This window comes from Schistocerca americana, chromosome 6 (assembly GCF_021461395.2).
Source record: "Schistocerca americana isolate TAMUIC-IGC-003095 chromosome 6, iqSchAmer2.1, whole genome shotgun sequence".
In the NCBI taxonomy this organism is placed as follows: Eukaryota; Metazoa; Arthropoda; class Insecta; order Orthoptera; family Acrididae; genus Schistocerca; species Schistocerca americana.
In genome coordinates this window covers 478,152,563-478,170,576 of record NC_060124.1, presented here as the reverse complement: position 1 = coordinate 478,170,576, position 18,014 = coordinate 478,152,563, and the positions used below count along the sequence as shown (strand labels likewise).

General features: G+C 44.8%; 1 pseudogene; it reads left to right on the top strand.

The window, feature by feature from the left end:
• The first annotated feature begins 15,868 nt into the window (after positions 1–15,868).
• Positions 15,869–17,797, top strand: LOC124620218 (annotated as a pseudogene).
• Positions 17,798–18,014: the final 217 nt, after the last annotated feature.

Genomic DNA, 18,014 nt, shown 5'->3' with positions numbered 1-18,014 from the left:
TAGTGGATTTCTTTTCCTATGTACGCGCAACATGTTAGATTTATTTACATTCAGGTTCAACTGCCAGAGTATACATCATTCACCAGTCCTCTTCTGGCCCTTTTGCATATGGTTACTGCCTTCTGGCACTGCTGCTTTCTGACAGACAACCCCACCATATGTCAACAGCGTTAAAGAAATCCCGACGCATTCTACTACTCATTTACATATACTGTAAACAGTAACGGTCATGTCACACCTACGTGTCGATTATGTTTCATTAGGAGCGGGCCGTGTTGACTTCTATCTGCAAAGAAGTCTTGAATTGAGTCGCAAATCTGGTCCGATACTCGGTAAACTCTTTCTTCTTTTTTTTCACCAAATGACAGTATCGGACAGCGTCAAATGCCTTCCTGAAGTCGATAAACACGCCACCAACCCGTCCGCAGATGTCTACAATGCTTGGATCTCATGGAGGAAAAGAGCGAGCCGAGTTTCGCAAGATCTCTGAGGAATCAACGTCGATTTTTGTTTATGTATCCCGCCTGGAAGGCGGCGCATGGGTCTGCTCCTGTAAACTGAAGGATAGGCCGAATGTAGGAAGTGAGTAGGAGCAGGAAAAGGTGAAATGCTTCGGTACTGCAATTAAAAGTGGTTTTACTATATCACAACACGATACTTGTGTACATCTATGGTGACTTTGGCTGAGATGAGCACGTAGGTGCGAAGCTGTACATCAATCAAACATCGGCTGGAAGGTAAAAAAAAGAAGCACTCCGTCTTCAGGCCACGAGTGGCCTACGGGGACCATCCGACCTCCGCGTCATCCTCAGAGGAGGATGTGGATAGGAGGGGCGTGGGGTCAGCACACCGCTCTCGTGGTCGTTATGATGGTATTCTTGACCAGAGTCGCTACTATTCGGTCGAGTAGCCCCTCAATTGGGATTACGAGACTTAGTGCACCCCGAAAAATGTCAACAGCGCATGGCGGGTTGATGGTCACCCATCCAAGTGCCGGCCACGCCCAACAGCGCTTAAAATCGGTGATCTCACGGGAACCGGTGTATCCACTGCAGCAAGGGCGTTGCCTTTGGCTAGAAGGTACTAAGGCAAAATCTGTAGTGGCTCGCCCACCGTGAAATTAGAAACAACGTTGCTTGGTCATTCACTCGGAATCAAATGGGCAGAATCTGGAGCGGTGCTCGCAGAGCTGCACAGCGCCGGCTAGAGGGCGCTGTCGTCGATGTCAGAGCGCACCTACGTTGTGGCATCGTAGTTATCGATACCACATTTGTAGAGAAAACTTTCGTTCTGCATAAATGTGATAATACATATCCCATAATGCTACAACACATTGACGACAACGATACAGACTTATAATTGTGTGCGGCTGTACTACGACGCTTCTTGAAAACGGCAATGATCTGCCTTTTCCCAGCCCCTGGGTACTCTTTGCTGCTATAACGACCTAGGATAAAGCCGGCCGCGGTGGCCGTGCGGTTCTAGGCGCTGCAGTTCGGAACCGCGGGACTGCTACGGATGTTAAGTCACATAGTGCTAAGAGCCATTTGAACCATTTGAACCTAGGATAAACTGCTGCTAGAAGAGAAGCAAGTCCTTTCACATAATCTCTGTAGTGTTTTACATGTATCAGTTCTCGTACTGATGCCTTTGGACTACAAAGCGATCGTAGGTTTCTTTTCTATTTGCCATCGATGGATTCAGGAGCGCTGTACTCTCAACACCATGCAGAATCGCAACGGTCCCCTGCGACTAACGCCCGAAAGGGCTGATATGACGTATGCTTTGCCGTTCTCATTCGTACAGGCCCCTCGTACACCTCTGCTGAGGAAATGAGTTTGTTTGCACCACGACAGCGATCCACGTACAGTGTGGCGACGTCTGCATCGTCACAGATGATCAGAAAGATGACCATTTTTGTGACCTCTTTTTACGCAGCAGGAGATAGAGGCACGCCGATACTGGTGCATCCAAAAACACTGTTCACATAGTTTTTTTCCAAGTACACCATTACGATGAACGTATCCATACGCAAAGGTTCTGGGGGGGAGGGGGGGGGGAGGGGAGTATGGAGTATGTCACCAAACTGTGTTTCCCATCGTCGAAACGACCAAACACCTGACGTGAAGGTGTTGATGTATCATCGTATATCCAACACAAGCATCTATGGTTGACATAGCACACAATTTGGAGACCAGCCGGTACATTTCTGACATATCACGGAAGGTGATTGTGTCCTGTCTTTTGCCAGCCGAAGTGGCCGTGCGGTTAAAGGCGCTGCAGTCTGGAACCGCAAGACCGCTACGGTCGCGGGTTCGAATCCTGCCTCGGGCATGGATGTTTGTGATGTCCTTAGGTTAGTTAGGTTTAACTAGTTCTAAGTTCTAGGGGACTAATGACCTCAGCAGTTGAGTCCCATAGTGCTCAGAGCCACTGTCCTGTCTTTGAGGTCTCCGTGACGTTAAAAGCCGCCCACTGTTTATTACCATCCAAATATTTCGCAGTTAATTCTTTCGTGGATCGAACTTTTACCCTTTAACAGGGACATTTCGTAGCCGAGAGCTTCTCAGTAAGTAAGTGTGTGCTTAAAACAGCTCCTCTGCCCTGAATGCCAAATCCTGTGAAGCTCCATAAATATTAATTGAGTTTTAGCTCTCGTTTCTATCCGAAGGAGAAACGCACAACGGAAATCTGATTACTGAACTTCAGATCCACCAATCAGGTTTTACACATTACTATAAACTACATACTAGCCTACCTCTGTCTTACAAGATACGTGAGGAGGAGGGAAGGCGTGGTGGTATGCACAAATATGGAGCATACTCCTGAATTTCATTTTATATGTAACACATACGAGGTGTGCTCAATAAGTAATGCATTATAATTTTTTCCTCAAAGCAGGTTGGTTTTATTCAGGGTTGCAGTACACCATATTATGCCCCTCTCTTTCACTACAAAACCCAGTTTCTAAACATAAATTCCGTTCAATATGACTGCCTTACTGGGAGGGCCTTTATGTCTGCATGGTACTACTTTAATGTCCGCCCCGATAGCTGAGTGGTGCCGGCACGGTAACTCAGCGTGTTCGGTCAGACGGTTAGCTGCCCTCTGTGATAAAAAACTGAGTTAATGGATCAACGACGAACTGAAATGGGTGTCTTGCGACGTCCGCCCCGAGCAGATGCAACGAACGAAAACGAACAAAATGAGATTTAAAGAAAAAGTGGTCAGCGTGACGGATTGTCGTCTTACGGGCCCAGGTTCGATTCCCGGCTGGGTTGGAGATTTTCTCCGTTCAGGGACAGGGTGTTGTGTTGTCTTTATCATCATTTCATGCCCATCCGGCGCGCAGGTCACCCAATGTGGCATCGAATGTAGTAAGACCTGCACCTAGGCGGCCGGACCTGCCCCGCAAGGGGCATCCCGGCCAATGACGCCAAACGCTCATTTCCACTACTTTAATGGTCGACGTAGGAGCCAACGTCACGCAACATCAATAACGTCCTCATCATAAACGTACTGCCTCCGGTGTGATGCATCCTGCGTTGGGCTAAACAGATGGAAATGAAAAGATGCGATATCCGGGCTGTAGAGTGGATGAGGAAGGACAGTCCAATGGTTTTGTGAACTCTTCTCGGGTGTGCAGATTTGTGTGAGGCTTTGTCATGGAGAAGGAGAAGTTCGTTAGCATTTCGATGGCGACGAACACGCTGAAGTCGTTTCTCTGATTTCCTGGTTGTCGCACCATGATGGAGGACATCTAACAGAATAAACGCTACAGAGTCCCAGACGACCGTCGCCTTCTTTGTAGGAGTGGTGGTGTGGCGCCAGTCTATAGACTGCCGTTTTGTTTCCGGTTCGAAGTGATGAACGTTTGTGACGATGTTCGATAAAAATTTGTTCCGATCAGCCTTGTAACGCACAAGCAATTCCACATCTACATCTATACTCCGCAAGCCACCTGACGGTGTCTGGCGGAGGGTACCTTGAGTACCTCTATCGGTTCTCCCTTCTATTCCAATCTCGTTCGTGTAAAGAAAGATTGTTGGTATGCCTCTGTGTCGGCTCTAATCTCTCTGATTTTATCCTCATGGTCTCTTCGCGAGATATACGTAGGAGGGAGTGATATACTGTTTGACTCCTCGGTGAAGATATGTTCTCGAAACTTCAACAAAAGCCCGTACCGAGCTACTGAGCGTCTCTCATGCAGAGTCTTGCACTGGAGTTTATTTATCATCTCCGTAACTCTTTCGCGATTACTAAATGATCCTGTAACGAAGCGCGCTGCTCTCCGTTGGATCTTCTCTACCTCTTCTATCAACCCTGTCTGGTACGGATCCCACACCGGTGAGCAGTATTCAAGCAGTGGGCGAACAAGTGCACTGTAACCTACTTCCTTCTTTTTCGGATTGCATTTCCTTAGGATTCTTCCAATGAATCTCAGTCTGGCATCTGCTTTACCGACGATTAATTTTATATGGTCATTCCATTTTAAATCACCCCTAGTGCTTACTCCCAGATAATTTATGGAATTAACTGCTTGTTGCTGACCTGCTATATTATAGCTAAATGATAAAGAATCTTTCTTTATATATATTCGCAGCACATTACACTTGTCTACATTGAGATTCAATTGCCTTTCCCTGCACCATGCGTCAATTCGTTGCAGATCCTCCTGCATTTCAGTACAATTTTCCATTGTTACAACCTCTCGATATACTACAGCATCATCCACAAAAAGCATCACTGAACTTCTGATGTTGTCCACAAGGTCATTTATACATATTGCGAATAGCAACTGTCCTATGACACTCCCCTGCGGCACACCTGAAATCAGTCTTACTTCGGCCGGCCGCGGTGGCCGTGCGGTTCTGGCGCTGCAGTCCGGAACCGCGGGACTGCTACGGTCGCAGGTTCGAATCCTGCCTCAGGCATGGGTGTGTGTGATGTCCTTAGGTTAGTCAGGTTTAAGTAGTTCTAAGTTCTAGGGGACTTATGACCTAAGATGTTGAGTCCCATAGTGCTCAGAGCCATTTTTTTTAGTCTTACTTCGGAAGACATCTCTCCATTGGAAATGACGTGCTGCGTTCTGTTACCTAGGAACTCTTCAATCCAATCACACAATTGGTCTGAATAGTCCATATGCTCTTAGTTTGTTCATTAAACGACTGTGGGGTACTGCATCAAACGCCTTGTAGACGTCAAGAATCACAGTATCTACCTGGGAACCTGTGTCTATGGCTCTCTGAGCCTCGTGGACGAGCAGCGCGAGCTGGGTTTTACAAGATCGTCTTCTTCGAAACCCATGCTGATTCCTACAGAATAGATTTCCATTCCCCAGAAAAGTCGTTATGCTCGAACATAATACGTGTTCCAAAATTCTACAACTGATCAACGTCATAGATATAGGTCTATAGTTCTGCACATCTTTTCGACGTCCCTACTTGAAAACGGGGATGACCTGTGCCCTTTTCCAATCTTTTGGAACGCTACGTTCTTCTAGGGACCTACGGTACACCGCTGCAAGAAAGGGGGGCAGATGTTGCTTTGTTGCTGTTTATGGTCTTCCATTTGGTAGTGGTAGTGAGGGAACCAGAGGGCATACACAACAACAGAGACGTTCACTTGTTGAGCGAGGTGTTTGACTCCGACCCGTCGATCACCTCGAATGAGAGTGTCCACACGTTCCAACACTGCAGGAGTCACAGCTGTGTGTGGCCAGCCGGCATGCGGAAGCGAGGACAGGTCTGCGCGATCTGGTTACAATGAAGAGTGATGTCTAGCCCAGCGACTCACATTCTGCAAGCGGCTATAAATATGTGCGATGATCTGATTTTCCGTCAAAAGGAATTCAATGACAGCTCTCTGCTCTGAACAATCCGCCGTTAGACGCCATTTTGAAGGCTACGTATATCGGCGCCACATATTGGAACTTCATGAAACTATAGCGGCTGAAGCGAGAATATTCTACGATGTCGCACAACAAATACCGCATTTTTCAACCGATATTAGCAGAGAAAAGAAATTTGCTGCATTACTTACTGAACGCACCTCGTAAAATCCTAAAATAATGGTTCATTACAAGTAAATGTTAATAAAATAAATAATTACATGCTACCAGTTGGCATCCACCTTTTCAACGTACAGGAGTCCTTCGGACCTTGCCTAAACGAGCATATGCTGTCTCGGATGCAGAAGATTTACCACAGGAGCTGAAACATCTTAAGGACATGTTCAATAATAACGACTATACGGACCGACAAATTCGACATGCTTTTGAGTACGGACGTCTACCTGAACCATCTGAAGACATTTTTAGGTGTGTGGCTTTTCTTCCGTATGCTGGGAATGTGTCCGCCAAGATAGGTAGACTTTTGAAGAAATATGAGATCAGATGCGTTTTTCGTCCGCCTGCTATGATTCGAGCACTTCAAATGGTTCAAATGGCTCTGAGCGCTATGGGACCTAACATCTGAGGTCATCAGTCCCCTAGAACTTAGAAATGCTTAAACCTAACTAACCTAAGGACATCAGACACATCCATGCCAGAGGCAGGATTCGAACCTGCAACCGCAGCGGTCGCGCGGATCCAGGCTGAAGCGCCTAGAACCGCTTGGCCACACAGGCGGGCTCGAGCACTTCTAGGCTGTGTCAAAGATGATTCAGGTTTGAGGAAGTCTGGGGTTTATAAAATACCGCGTAAGGGAAAATTTACATTGGCCAAACTATTCGTACCGTCAACGAGAGATGTATTGAACATCATCGCCATACGCGATTATTGCAACCAGATAAATCTGCGGTGGCTGAGCATTGCCTTACAGAGGGACACAGGATGCTATACAATGAGACGAAAGTAGCTGCAAATGCTTCGCCGTTGGGATTGTGTTTTAAAAGAATCTGTCTAGAATTAGACTAGCAGATAATATCATTAATCGTGATAATGGATACCCGCTAAGTAAAAAGTGGAATCCTGTGCTATCAGACATGAACAAACAACGGCATCTGAATCGGCCGGTTATGAATAATCATTTGTAACGATACATCGTTTTCAACAGTATTCAGAACCGGAGGCGCTGCAACTCTTTTTGCGCCAGGGGACAGCAGGAATGATTGAGCTCGCGCGCACTGTATCTAGCGCATGCGCTGTTCTACTTCCGATGCATATAAAGCATATAAAGGTGCATTCACATTTGCGAGTGGAATCAGTTATCGGCGAGAGCAGCGTAGCTTTTCTCACCTGATGATGGCGGCTCAGTTGACGGTTTGATCCGGCTGGAACCCCGACAAGAATTTGATAAATTTTAATAAAGCAACGATAATCATTATGCAACAATAACTGGGTTGATGAAGGAATGCAACATGGACACGCAATTCTCGCAAACGTAGATTACAGCTTACAGAATATTCGAAAGCAAAGTTCACCGTTTTCCAATAATGACTGTATCCTCAAAGTCTGCTTGTGGTTCGCGCCGAAAAAAACGACGGAAATTAACTACGCACACGATGCATGAAGTGAATCTTGAGCGACTAAAGATAAAGTTTGGTTCCATCTAAATTTTCAACGAAATATCATCCGCAAGAATCCCGAAATGCTCCTAACAGTAGACGTTAATCATTGTGAAGAATTCCAACTCAAAGCAGAATTAACTGCCATCCAGTAAAGCCGCTAAAGTGCGCACAAAAGCAGCAGGTCCGACTTGCTTGACTGCGAGCTTCCCTCCGCTGCGACTCATCTCGTCAGCTCCACTGAAAACTTCAGCAAAACGTCCAGTCTGTCTTGCCTCCAAGCACAGCTATCGAACGAACATGGAGGGGGCGCATGGACCAATCACCAAGATGAATATGCTAGTAGCAGCAGGCGCCTCCTGCAATCAGAAGACAGGAGAGACTGTCAGTACAACGAAAAACAAGTCCAAGTTGCAGATATTTTAATTTTCATTCCGTGACTAGTTTCGGGCGGAGACCCGTTTTCAGATCAACATAACAAAGTCGAATATGGCATTTCCGGATATGCCAACAAAATGTGTAACGTACGTTCACAGTGCATACAGATAATATACATATCTTTATGTTGCAACTTGGACAGCTTTTTCTACATCTACATCTACATCTACATCTACATCCATACTCCGCAAGCTACCTGACGGTGTGTGGCGGAGGGTACGTTGAGTACCTCCATCGGTTCTCCCTTCTATTCCAGTCTCGTGTTGTTCGTGTGTCGGCTCTAATCTCTCTGATTTTATCCTCATGGTCTCTTCGCGAGATAAACGTAGGAGGGAGCAATATACTGTTTGACTCCTCAGTGAAGATATGTTCTCGAAACTTCAACAAAAGCCCGTACCGAGCTACTGAGCGTCTCTCATGCAGAGTCTTCCACTGGAGTTTATTTCTCATCTCCGTAACTCTTTCGCGATTACCAAATGACCCTGTAACGTAGCGCGCTGCTCTCCGTTGGATCTTCTCTATCTCTTCTATCAATCCTATCTGGTACGGATCCCACACCGGTGAGCAGTATTCAAGCAGTGGGCCAACAAGTGTACTGTAACCTACTCCCCTTGTTTTCAGACTGCATTTCCTTAGGATTCTTCCAACGAATCTCATTCTGGGACCTCCTTTAGTGACGACTAATTTTATATGGTCATTCCATTTTAAATCACTCCCAATACCTACTCTCATTCTATTGATTAACAGATGTTGCTGACCCAGGTTACTTCAGGATTCTGGAAGTTCGTAGGAGAGACAATGCCTGGTTCTTTCACCTCAGAATTTTCCACTCGATTCAACGTCCAAAATTCGAACACGGCGACCCTAGACCATGAGTCCAGAAGAACTAAAAACGTCGCCACACGTTTACAATGAGGAGACAAAAGTCATGGAATAGCGATATGCACGTTTACAAATGGCGGTAGCATCGCATACAGAAAGTATAAAAGGGCAGTGCATTGGTGGAGCTCTCGTCTGTACTCAGACAAGTCACGTGAAAGGATTTCCAACGTGATTATGGACGCACGACGGGGATTAAGACTTCGAAAGCGATATTGTAGTTGAAGCGAGATGCAAGGGATATTCCATTTTGGAAATCGTTAGGAAATTCAATATTCTGAGATGGACAGTGTTCAGAGCGAACCGAGAATACCAATTGCAGGCATTATCTTGCAGCACGAACAACGCGACCGAGAGCTGTGACATTTGCGTAGAGTTGTCAGTGCTAATAGACAAGTAACACGGCATGAAATAACCGCAGAAATGTGTGACGTACGATGATCGTATCTGTTCGGCCATTTCGGCGAAATCGGGCGTTAATGGGATGTGGCGCAGATGACCGACGAGAGTACCTTTGCTAACAGCACGACCTTGCCTGTAGCGATGTTGTGTTAAGATGGAATAGCCTGGGTCCTCTGAACCAAATGAACCGATCATTGGTTGGAAATGGCTATGTTCGGCTACTTGGAGACCATTTTCATCCAGTTATGGACTTCATACTCCCAAAAAATGGTGGAATTGTTGTGGATGACAGAAAGCATTTCACTGGACCACGGTTTTCCGCGATTGGTTTGGTTCGAAAATAGTTCAAATGGCTCTGAGCACTATGGGATTCAACATCTGAGGTCATCAGTCCCCTAGAACTTAGAACTACTTAAACCTAACTAACCTAAGGACATCACACATATCCATGCCCGAGGCACGATTCGAACCTGCGACCGTAGCAGCAGCGCGGATCCGGACTGGAGCACCTAGAACCGCTCGGCCACCGCAGCCGGCCGCGTTTGGTTTGAAGAACATTCTGGATAATTCGAGCGAATGGTCTGGCCGCCCGCCACGAATCCCACCGAACATTTATGAGACATAATCGAGAGTTCGGTGCATGCACAGAATCCTGCACCGGCAATATTTCCGCAATTATAGATGGCTGTAGAGGCAACGTGGCTCAATATTTTTACAGGGGACTCCCAACGACTTGTCGATTCCGTGCCACGTCAAATTGGTGCACTACTCGGGCAAATGGATGTCTGGCACGACTTAAGGAGGCATCTCACAACTTTTGTCGCCTCAGCGTCAATTGATGCTGCCACTCTCTTGACCCATAGAGCGGCTTCAGAGATTATATTTAACCGTCTTTCTCCGGTTGCTACTGCAACCAATACCTCCACCTGAATTCGGCTAGTTGCATGCTTTGCAATTACATCCACATTCATTAAATCCAGCGATCACCCATGTTTAGGACAGGTGGTTACAGCTACAGACTGTGTTGTATATACAGGGTGTCCCAGCTATCTTGTCCACCCAAAATATCTCTGGAACAATAACAGCTATTGGAAAACGACTTTCACCGGTATCAATGTAGGGCTGGGGCTCATGAATGTACATATTTGGAAACATTCTAAAACGAAAGCATATGTGTTTTTTAACACAAGCTTATGTTTTTTTTAATGGACCTCCTATATTTTTTCTTCAGCAATCCATAGCATGACAAAGCACATACACAATGGCGTTGATTGCATCGCAATATTCCCATTACATCCCGAAATATTGAGACGCGAAGTTGACGCTTGAAACACCTAACATGCGCTGCTAGCGCACGTCCTGAGGCTCAGGCGTGAACCCCATGCTGCCCGTAATCGCGATGTGATTGACAAGTAAGTGTCCCTCTTAATAAGTATGGAGATGTGATTACACATGTCAATCACATCGCGATTACGGGCAGCATGGGGTTCACGCCTGAGCCTCAGGACGTGCGCTAGCAGCGCATGTCGGGTGTTTCAAGTGTCAACTTCGCGTCTCAATATCTCGGGATGTAATGGGAATATTGCGATGCAATCAACGCCATTGTGTATGTACTTTGTCATGCTATGGATTGCTGAAGAAAAAATATAGGAGGTCCATTTAAAAAAACATAAGCTTGTGTTAAAAAAGACATATGCTTTCGTTTTAGAATGTTTCCAAATATGTACATTCATGGGCCCCAGCCCTACATTGATACCGGTGAAAGTCGTTTTCCAATAGCTGTTATTGTTCCAGAGATATTTTGGGTGGGCAAGATAGCTGGGACACCCTGTATAATATCGCAAAATGAGAATAGAACTCCCTCAGTTTCGGCTCCCAACTCGATCTTCCTGACTGGCACGTAAAACACGATGACAGACACTCTGCCTGCTTGATCAAACCAAGAAATTATGGAACAACAACATTGCGTCATGGGTGGATTGATTTCTGCCTTGCAACGTAATCTGTCTTCAATATAACGCTGTGCCCTCTTGAGCTACCACGATACACAAAGTTTTCGATTGTTGTCCTGGATAGCACTTTCTGCGTATCTGTCATGCACGTCGTCCGCCCCGATTGCTGAATGGTGAGCGTGACGGACTGCCGTCCTAAGGGGCCCGGGTTCGATTCCCGGCTGGATCGGGGATTTTCTCCGCTCAGGGACTGGGTGTTGTGTTGTCTTCATCATCATTTCATCCCCAACCGGCGCGCAGGTCGCCCATTGTGGCGTCGAATGTAGTAAGACCTGCACCAAGGCGGCCAGACCTGTCCCGTGAGGCGCCTCCCGGTCATTGACACCAAACGCTCATTGTCATTTGTCATACACGTCGTCTGGCCATGCACTGCCAGGAGACTAGGAATCCTACCACTCGGTAGCTGTTATGACTGACGAACTCATGCGTATAGGTGAAGCAACAAAAAAATGGTTCAAATGGCTCTGAGCACTATGGGACTTAACATCTGAGGTTAACAGTCCCTGGAACTTAGAACTACTTAAACCTAACTAACCTAAGGACGTCACACACATCCATGCCCGAGGCAGGATTCGAACCTGCGACCGTGACGGTCGCGGTGTTCCAGACTGAAGCACTTAGAACCGCTCGGCCACACATGTATCGTATCCGTAACTGTCATCCAAGTTCAGTTGCGACTCGACGACCATTCACGTTAGAGAAATGGTTACTGTCAGAGGCGACAGTTCTGTGTACTACATTTCTCACACGGCAGAGCCCCGAGTCTTCTATCTTCTATATGTCATTCCTAGATTCGAATTCACACAAATCTTCAGTTTCACTCCGATCTTGATGAAACCTTGCACACTTTACCTTCGAGACAAGAGGAATATCACTGTCTACATAAGATTTCGCAGTCTGAGTTGAAACGTACCGCGTGATTATAATTAAATTTTACCTATTTAACACATTATATACACGGAAACCAATAACCATGCGAGCTCCATGTTTGGTAACATTAATGTCCAGAGTATGAAGTGCATGATTTCCATGCCTCACAGCGCCACCGTCCAGTTACAACTATAGCCAGCATGAGCCGTGATCAGTCATCGTGATTCATAGTCTCACTCAACTAAGCAGTCGCAGTGCACTTGTTGACGTGTCAACGTGAGCTTGGACAAAAGGAGCAGGGTATTATTGGTGAAGCTCTATTATCGAAGTATCAGTAATACTGCAGCTGCACTTAGAGGATATCGCCGGCTGTAACGATTACGGAAGGGGCCTCTTTTTTCACCTGTTGTGCGGATCGTTATGAAGAAGTTCGAATCAAATGGAGAACTGGGAAGACGCCACCAAATGTGGTTGATGAAACCGCTGTTGCTATGGCAGACAACGCTGCATGCAGTTCCCGGTCGTCAGGCAGTGCGCGTACAGAGTCACGGCAGTTGAACATCTCGTGGTCCACTGTACGGAAGGTGATTCGAACCATTCTCAAATGGTGTCCGTACAAGATCCATAACGTACAGCAGCTTGCACCACAGGACGCACGACGACGTCTTGACTTCGCTCTCCACTTTCTCGCAGGGACTGAAGTTGACGAGGGCTGGTCCCGTACCATCCTACGGACAGACGAAGCACATTTTTCTCTGATGGGTGAGGTGAACACACAGAATTGTCGAGTGTGGGATCTTCACCTCCCGTCACTGTGAATGAAGAGCCTCTGTATGGTGAACTTGTGACCGTGTGGTATGGCTTCGCGGCTACGTTCGACATTGGCCCATTCTTTCTTGAACAGTTTGGCGCTCAAGGACCAAAGAAGTGCGGGTGACTTACCAGGGGTAGTGTGATATGATTCGCCAGCAGGTCATACCCGCCCTGTAGGAGAGATACGCATTGAATTGAACAGTTTTCGTGCAACATGGTGTCGCACCGCACATCGCTTGTGAAGTTCACCTGCTTCTCCGAAACACATCTGGAAACGACGAATTATCAGCCGATCCAAATATTCGGCCAGCAGGATCACCTGATCTCTCTCCCTGTGATTTCTGGTTGTGGGGCTACCTGAAGGATAGGGTTTGTCAACCGAACATTCACACATGTGTGCCGGCCGCGGTGGCCGTGCGGTTGTAGTTGCTGCAGTCCGAAACTGCGGGACTGCTATGGTCGCAGATTCGACTCCTGCCTGGGGCATGGATGTGTGCGATGTCTTTAGGTTAGTTAGGTTTAACTAGTTCTAAGTTCTAGGGGACTGATGACCTAAGATGTTAAGTCCCGTAGTGCTCAGAGCCATTTGAACCGTTTTTTCACACATGTGCTGATCTAAAGCGCAGCGTATCAAGAGAGGTAGCCATGCTTCGTTATGCCGTGCAGAATACAATGCTGCACTTTCAGATTTTTCTGGACACTGATGGGCGTCATATTGAGCCCCTTTTGTAGCAGTAATGGTACCGGTGTAATGGTGTTGTGTACGGTACCGTAGCAGCACATTAAAAGTGTTTCAACTGAATTTATTCTGCATTATTTCTATTCTTCATGTCCTTGACATTAATGCTACCACGTTTGGTATTCATACGGTAATTAGTTTCCGTGTTATAACGTGTTAAAGAGGAAAAGTTTAATTATAACCTCGCGGTTTATCTATGTAATCTATAAAGGGGAAAGACTGTTACTAAAAATCTATGAAAGTTCTTGCTCGATTTACTTCAAATTTCTACATTCTTGTGAAAAATAAAGAAAATTGTGAATAATTAAACGCCTAACAAACGAAATATGTCGTGGTAAACTGACTATACTCCCTACGCGAGAATAAATTACAGCGGCAGTATCCGTCTTGAAGATACTACCATCGGACATCACTAGATCGTGGGACTAGAGGACGAGCGAAAGCTCGAGAACCGAACAAAAACATAATTGCTTATAGATTAGCTGCCATTGTTACATATACCCCAGGAGATATTTTAGTCCGTGTTCCACAGTATTATTATCATTAAAATTTACTGTCTCATACAAATGCTAAGGCAGGTCATCATGGATACAGTACCTACAAAAGTCACCAGATCGCGGACCGATCAAAAGATCGAAGAGAACCTGATATTTCCCAAATGGTGGCTTAAACTGTTCAAAAATGGTTCAAATGGGTCTGAGCACTATGGGACTTAACATTTGAGGTCATCAGTCCCCTATAACTTAAGACTACTTAAACCAAACTAACCTAAGGACATCACACACATCCATGCCAGAGGCAGGATTCGAACCTGCGGCCGTAGCGGTCGCGCGGTTCCGGACTGAAGCGCCTAGAACCGCTCGGCCACCTCGGTCGGTCGACTTAAACTGTTCCAACAACCCTACTTGAAACAGTGCAAACTGTGCTGGAACAATATGAGACGAATTCTCCAAAAACACAGTCAAATGCTCACCGCAACTAATCATCTTTTCATATAAGGAAAATATAAAGTTAGCGAAAATTTGCTTGAAGAAATGAGTTAAAAAGGCTAATACTAAATCATTTAGTTCCCATCGAAGTTCAATAGCAATATCGAAATTCTATTTATCGGATTCCTGTTAATCAAATATATTCTGTAACATTAAGTTTTGCGATAAGCGTTTTATTTTCTAGTTTTATTCGAGCTTGGTACAATTATACTTTTGCTCACTTTAAATACACCTGCATTATGTTTCTGTGAAAGGAACTTTTCGCCATGGCCATATCATAGCTGGCTGTAAATCTAGCAGGGTACAGCTTTTATTGAGATTTGGGCCCGTGAGCAGGTGGTCGTCCGTTCGGACATTACCACAGTAACAAAGTTCTTCATCAACGTAACACCATCGGACTAAGTTGTAATTGCATTATACGCCATCCTGCTTTGCTGTTTTGTTTCATACCCAGTAATGTTACTAAGTCACACCACTTCTCCCCTCTATTAGTGGTAAAGGATCGGAGCAGTGCTTCTCAAGTCTCCTTGGTGTCTTCAGATAATTGATCGGTATGGTAAAGCTGCTATTGCTTTTATAGGGTTACTAGTATGTTTTCGTTAAGTCAATTTAGTATCCATTGTCGATGACGAACTGCGACTGAGATTTAAATTAGTTTTTATCTGGTAATAGATATGCAACCAGCCTCTTTTTTACGGTTTATTTGACCATGAACATGTTTTCAAGCCACTGCAGGCTCATCATCAGATGGAGGTGTTACATTATTTTGTGGACCAAGTATGTAGCACATGGGCCATATGAACATATGCATATTATATAGTCTCTTCTTGTACTTTTATTTATTCTGTTAGGCACGAAAACCGATGTGGAGGCAGATGTCGATCATGACAGTGCTTAGTGCTTCTCTGCAAGAATAACTACTGTTGTGCAGTTTCCCTCATGCAACATTTTTACGATTATTGATTCGTCATAGGACAGCGAAATTAAAGTGTATGTGCCAAAAAAGAAACAGAAGTTGAAAACTAAGTTCGAGAGTGAATGGTGTAAAGTTTAGTCGTGGCTTCGAAAAGGTGAAGATGATCATGATATTCACTGTATCGTGTGTCTCTTATATTTTATTGATTCTCATGGAGGCGAAAATGACTTTAAAAAACACACAAGCACTGTAACACACAGAACTTCTCCTCGACAGTCAGCCTCGAAAACGCAGATGAAACAACTGGAATAAAGAGGTAGAAAAGGCCAAAAAGGATGCTACATACAAACCAAGTCTTCTCAAGGCCCTTATAAAGACATTTGGTCAGCGGTACGGTCTCTTGGGGATATTTGTTGCAGTGTACATTGTAATTGTGAACACTTCCAGGCCAATCCTTCTAGGTCTCCTCTTGCAGTATTTCACACCTGATACAACAGTCACGAAGGAGGCAGCTCTCTGGTATGGAGGAGGGCTAATCGTCATATTGTTTCTGTGTCTCTTCATGGGTCATCACAGTGACTTCATTGCACAGCAAATAGGGATGCGTATCCGTGTAGCTATTTGTTCACTTATCTACAGGAAGGCAATTCGTTTGAGTAAAGCAACGACAGGACAAACAGCCACAGGAAAGATGATAAATCTTCTTTCAAATGATGTTAATGGGTTTGATTTTGTAACATTTTTCCTTCACTACTTCTGGATAACTCCATTAGAGACAGTTGTGGCAACATATTTCATATGGAAAGCAGTTGGATGGGCAGCTATTGTAGGAGTTGCTGGAATTTTTCTTCAGACGATGCCTGTTCAGACTTACATAAAACGGATGACTACAATGTATCGTTCAAAAATTGCTGTAAGAACTGATGACAGAGTTCGGCTAATGAATGAAATCATCACAGGAGTCCAAGTAATTAAAATGTATGCGTGGGAAAAGCCATTTGAAAAAATGGTTGAAATTGCTCGAAGGAATGAAGTCAAAGTACTTAGAGGAGCCAATTATCTGAGAGGTTACAGTATGGCATTTATGGTTTTTACTGAAACAACATCTTTATATATCACTGTTGTTGCTTATGCTCTTCTGGGAAATGTTATAACAGCTGATATAGTTTTCACTTTACCACAATTTTTCAACCTTCTGCAACTTTGTTTGGCCTTATGTCTTCCACTGGCAATGCAAATGTCAGCAGAGGCCAAAGTTTCAATCTTCAGAATTCAGGAATTTTTGTTGCAAGAGGAACATGTACCAGTACTAACAGCACCAGTCACATTAGGAGAAAGTGATAAAGAAAAACTGAAAGAAACGAAGACAGGGGTACAAATGAAGAAGTGTTCTGCTAAATGGTCTCCATCATCTATAACAGAAACGTTAACAAATATCAGTATGGAAGTCCTGCCTGGGAATTTTTGTGCTGTTATAGGTCCAGTAGGTGCGGGAAAGAGCTCAATACTTCATGTTTTTCTCTGAGAACTTCCTCTAACTTCAGGATCAATAACAACAGACAGAAAAATTTCATATGCTTCTCAGGATGCTTGGTTGTTTGTTGGAACAGTACGTCAGAATATCTTGTTTGGACAGCCATATGATCACAGAAAGTATAAATAGGTAGTAAAAGCATATGCACTGAAAAGGGATTTTGAACTATTTCCAAATGGTGATAAAACTCTTGTTGGTGAAATAGGTGTCTCTCTAAGTGGTGGTCAGAGAGCACGAATAAATCTTGCAAGGGCAGTCTACAGAGATGCAGATGTATATTTACTAGATGATCCTCTGTCTGCTGTTGATGCACGTGTTGGTAAACATCTGTTTCAAGAATGTATCAATGGTTATTTATGTAGAAAGACACGAATTTTAGTCACTCACCAACTGCAATATCTCAAGGATACTGACTTGATTGTTATTCTCAACAATGGACGAATCGAGGACCAGGGTACTTTCAGTGAACTTACGACACAAAAAACTGACTTTATAAATCTGCTTGTCAGCAATCAAGAAGAATCAGAAAAGACTGTGGAACCATCAATGAAAAAACGACTGTCAGTAGGATCCACATATAGCTCCGTTCCTGATGAAAATGAAGAAGTTGATTTTGATGAACCTGATGAAACTGCTGAAATGATAAAAAGAGGAAAACTAAAAGGTACACTTTACAAAGATTATGCCACAGCAGGATAAAGTTATTGCAATGGGAAAGAAATCGAAAGAGGAGGAGAGAGGAGGAGAGAGATCTGGACTTAAGATTATACACAGTTCCAAATTGTGTAGCTAGATGCAGTGCTGGTGCTGCTGGCGGAAATGACGCAAATTTAACCAGCACTGCATCTAGCTACACTTGGTCGACAAAACAATGTAATAATGTAACACCTCCATCTGATGATGGGCCTGCAGTGGT